This window comes from Styela clava, chromosome 2 (assembly GCF_964204865.1).
Source record: "Styela clava chromosome 2, kaStyClav1.hap1.2, whole genome shotgun sequence".
Classification (NCBI taxonomy): Eukaryota; Metazoa; Chordata; class Ascidiacea; order Stolidobranchia; family Styelidae; genus Styela; species Styela clava.
The window spans coordinates 28,520,598-28,525,597 of NC_135251.1; the positions used below are offsets into that span (position 1 = coordinate 28,520,598).

The 5,000-nt window shown below is 55.2% G+C and overlaps 1 non-coding gene across 1 annotated transcript in view; it reads right to left on the minus strand.

Annotated features, from left to right (window-relative positions):
* LOC144420277 (small subunit ribosomal RNA) overlaps positions 1-814 on the minus strand; it is a 1,810-nt gene extending 996 nt beyond the window's left edge. The window contains exon 1 of the ribosomal RNA XR_013474630.1: positions 1-814. This exon is cut by the window's left edge and continues 996 nt beyond it. This is a non-coding gene — a ribosomal RNA (small subunit ribosomal RNA).
* Positions 815-5,000: the final 4,186 nt, after the last annotated feature.

Sequence of the window (5,000 nt, forward strand, 5' to 3'; positions counted from 1 at the left end):
CCATTATTCCATGCAACACTATGCAGGCGAACAGCCTGCTTTGAACACTCTAATTTTTTCAAAGTAAACTTATCGGCCACCGCCGACACTCAGTCAAGAGCACCGACGGAGAACCGAAGGTGAGGCGAACGCAACCAGTGACACGCCTTGCGACGGACCGGCGGCGCTCGCCCAAAATCCAACTACGAGCTTTTCAACCGCAACAACTTTAGCATACACTGTTGGAGCTGGAATTACCGCGGCTGCTGGCACCAGACTTGCCCTCCAATGGATACTCGTTAAGAGTTTTAGGATGTACTCATTCCAATTACAGGGCCTCCTTAGAGTCCTGTATTGTTATTTTTCGTCACTACCTCCCCGTGTCGGGAATGGGTAATTTGCGCGCCTGCTGCCTTCCTTGGATGTGGTAGCCGTTTCTCAGGCTCCCTCTCCGGAATCGAACCCTGATTCCCCGTTACCCGTTATCACAAAGGTAGGCACGTAGCGTACCTTCGACAGTTGATAGGGCAGACACTTGAATGATACGTCGTCGGTGCAGAGACCGTACGATCCGCGTGGTTATCCAGAGTCATCAAACGTCACAGGACGAACCCGGTCGGTTTTGATCTGATAAAAGCGCGCCTCCCGAAGTCGGCGCTTAATGCATGTATTAGCTCTAGAATTACCACAGTTATCCACTTCGCTTACGAGACCAAATAAACCAAGACTGATTTAATGAGCCATTCGCAGTTTCGCTTTACGAGAACTCGTACTTGCACCTGCATGGCTTAATCTTTGAGACAAGCATATCACTACTGGCAGGATCAACCAGATAGCTGCGACAGCTGCGCTCGGCCCTTGCTGGGCCGCCCGGCGCGTGCTCGTCGCATTCGTTTAAGACCGAGGCGATCGCCTGCGGCCGTACTCAGCTTCGACAGTCGCTGGCCGCGACGTCCTCGCTCTCGCCGGCAGTGCCAGGCGGAGCGATTTGCGTTTTTTCTTTGCTCGCCCTCTCTCGGGCTCGATCCATTCAGTTTCGCACAAACAAGAGCTCTGCCGGCCGCCTGCAGCGGTGCCTAAAACCCGGGCATAACAATGCGACCGTTCTGCTAGGCCGACAAGCGCTCAAGCCAGACGCTCGATCGAACGCCCCCTACATATTAGTCGAGACAACGGCTCGCTCATTAGCATCGCGTTTGTACTTTAACTTTTTTCGGCTCGGCTTCTTTCGACGCCGATGCCGGCGACGCAGCACTCTCTCGCCCGCCAGCCACCGAGAAAAGGGTGCGCTCCGACCGGCCCCGCACCGCTCTTTCTTGGCTCATTCGAAATTACTGTCTTTCGCTCTGACATGCCTTACCTAGGGTTAGGTTAGTATGCTTGCACGTTTGTACTTTAACTTTTTTCGGCTCGGCTTCTTTCGACGCCGATGCCGGCGACGCAGCACTCTCTCGCCCGCCAGCCACCGAGAAAAGGGTGCGCTTCGACCGGCCCCGCACCGCTCTTTCATGGCTCATTCGAGTTTACTGTCTTTCGCTCTGACATGCCTTACCTAGGGTTAGGTTAGTATGCTTGCACGTTTGTACTTTAACTTTTTTTGGCTCGGCTTCTTTCGACGCCGATGCCGGCGACGCAGCACTCTCTCGCCCGCCAGCCACCGAGAAAAGGGTGCGCTCCGACCGGCCCCGCACCGCTCTTTCTTGGCTCATTCGAAATTACTGTCTTTCGCTCTGACATGCCTTACCTAGGGTTAGGTTAGTATGCTTGCACGTTTGTACTTTAACTTTTTTCGGCTCGGCTTCTTTCGACGCCGATGCCGGCGACGCAGCACTCTCTCGCCCGCCAGCCACCGAGAAAAGGGTGCGCTCCGACCGGCCCCGCACCGCTCTTTCATGGCTCATTCGAGTTTACTGTCTTTTGCTCTGACATGCCTTACCTAGGGTTAGGTTAGTATGCTTGCACGTTTGTACTTTAACTTTTTTTGGCTCGGCTTCTTTCGACGCCGATGCCGGCGACGCAGCACTCTCTCGCCCGCCAGCCACCGAGAAAAGGGTGCGCTCCGACCGGCCCCGCACCGCTCTTTCTTGGCTCATTCGAAATTACTGTCTTTCGCTCTGACATGCCTTACCTAGGGTTAGGTTAGTATGCTTGCACGTTTGTACTTTAACTTTTTTCGGCTCGGCTTCTTTCGACGCCGATGCCGGCGACGCAGCACTCTCTCGCCCGCCAGCCACCGAGAAAAGGGTGCGCTCCGACCGGCCCCGCACCGCTCTTTCTTGGCTCATTCGAAATTACTGTCTTTCGCTCTGATATGCCTTACCTAGGGTTAGGTTAGTATGCTTGCACGTTTGTACTTTAACTTTTTTCGGCTCGGCTTCTTTCGACGCCGATGCCGGCGACGCAGCACTCTCTCGCCCGCCAGCCACCGAGAAAAGGGTGCGCTCCGACCGGCCCCGCACCGCTCTTTCATGGCTCATTCGAGTTTACTGTCTTTCGCTCTGACATGCCTTACCTAGGGTTAGGTTAGTATGCTTGCACGTTTGTACTTTAACTTTTTTTGGCTCGGCTTCTTTCGACGCCGATGCCGGCGACGCAGCACTCTCTCGCCCGCCAGCCACCGAGAAAAGGGTGCGCTCCGACCGGCCCCGCACCGCTCTTTCTTGGCTCATTCGAAATTACTGTCTTTCGCTCTGACATGCCTTACCTAGGGTTAGGTTAGTATGCTTGCACGTTTGTACTTTAACTTTTTTCGGCTCGGCTTCTTTCGACGCCGATGCCGGCGACGCAGCACTCTCTCGCCCGCCAGCCACCGAGAAAAGGGTGCGCTCCGACCGGCCCCGCACCGCTCTTTCATGGCTCATTCGAGTTTACTGTCTTTCGCTCTGACATGCCTTACCTAGGGTTAGGTTAGTATGCTTGCACGTTTGTACTTTAACTTTTTTTGGCTCGGCTTCTTTCGACGCCGATGCCGGCGACGCAGCACTCTCTCGCCCGCCAGCCACCGAGAAAAGGGTGCGCTCCGACCGGCCCCGCACCGCTCTTTCTTGGCTCATTCGAAATTACTGTCTTTCGCTCTGACATGCCTTACCTAGGGTTAGGTTAGTATGCTTGCACGTTTGTACTTTAACTTTTTTCGGCTCGGCTTCTTTCGACGCCGATGCCGGCGACGCAGCACTCTCTCGCCCGCCAGCCACCGAGAAAAGGGTGCGCTCCGACCGGCCCCGCACCGCTCTTTCTTGGCTCATTCGAAATTACTGTCTTTCGCTCTGACATGCCTTACCTAGGGTTAGGTTAGTATGCTTGCACGTTTGTACTTTAACTTTTTTTGGCTCGGCTTCTTTCGACGCCGATGCCGGCGACGCAGCACTCTCTCGCCCGCCAGCCACCGAGAAAAGGGTGCGCTCCGACCGGCCCCGCACCGTTCTTTCTTGGCTCATTCGAAATTACTGTCTTTCGCTCTGACATGCCTTACCTAGGGTTAGGTTAGTATGCTTGCACGTTTGTACTTTAACTTTTTTCGGCTCGGCTTCTTTCGACGCCGATGCCGGCGACGCAGCACTCTCTCGCCCGCCAGCCACCGAGAAAAGGGTGCGCTCCGACCGGCCCCGCACCGCTCTTTCTTGGCTCATTCGAAATTACTGTCTTTCGCTCTGACATGCCTTACCTAGGGTTAGGTTAGTATGCTTGCACGTTTGTACTTTAACTTTTTTCGGCTCGGCTTCTTTCGACGCCGATGCCGGCGACGCAGCACTCTCTCGCCCGCCAGCCACCGAGAAAAGGGTGCGCTCCGACCGGCCCCGCACCGCTCTTTCTTGGCTCATTCGAGTTTACTGTCTTTCGCTCTGACATGCCTTACCTAGGGTTAGGTTAGTATGCTTGCACGTTTGTACTTTAACTTTTTTCGGCTCGGCTTCTTTCGACGCCGATGCCGGCGACGCAGCACTCTCTCGCCCGCCAGCCACCGAGAAAAGGGTGCGCTCCGACCGGCCCCGCACCGCTCTTTCTTGGCTCATTCGAAATTACTGTCTTTCGCTCTGACATGCCTTACCTAGGGTTAGGTTAGTATGCTTGCACGTTTGTACTTTAACTTTTTTCGGCTCGGCTTCTTTCGACGCCGATGCCGGCGACGCAGCACTCTCTCGCCCGCCAGCCACCGAGAAAAGGGTGCGCTCCGACCGGCCCCGCACCGCTCTTTCTTGGCTCATTCGAAATTACTGTCTTTCGCTCTGACATGCCTTACCTAGGGTTAGGTTAGTATGCTTGCACGTTTGTACTTTAACTTTTTTTGGCTCGGCTTCTTTCGACGCCGATGCCGGCGACGCAGCACTCTCTCGCCCGCCAGCCACCGAGAAAAGGGTGCGCTCCGACCGGCCCCGCACCGCTCTTTCTTGGCTCATTCGAAATTACTGTCTTTCGCTCTGACATGCCTTACCTAGGGTTAGGTTAGTATGCTTGCACGTTTGTACTTTAACTTTTTTTGGCTCGGCTTCTTTCGACGCCGATGCCGGCGACGCAGCACTCTCTCGCCCGCCAGCCACCGAGAAAAGGATGCGCTCCGACCGGCCCCGCACCGCTCTTTCATTGCTCATTCGAGTTTACTGTCTTTCGCTCTGACATGCCTTACCTAGGGTTAGGTTAGTATGCTTGCACGTTTGTACTTTAACTTTTTTCGGCTCGGCTTCTTTCGACGCCGATGCCGGCGACGCAGCACTCTCTCGCCCGCCAGCCACCGAGAAAAGGGTGCGCTCCGACCGGCCCCGCACCGCTCTTTCTTGGCTCATTCGAAATTACTGTCTTTCGCTCTGACATGCCTTACCTAGGGTTAGGTTAGTATGCTTGCACGTTTGTACTTTAACTTTTTTCGGCTCGGCTTCTTTCGACGCCGATGCCGGCGACGCAGCACTCTCTCGCCCGCCAGCCACCGAGAAAAGGGTGCGCTCCGACCGGCCCCGCACCGCTCTTTCTTGGCTCATTCGAAATTACTGTCTTTCGCTCTGACATGCCTTACCTAGGGTTAGGTT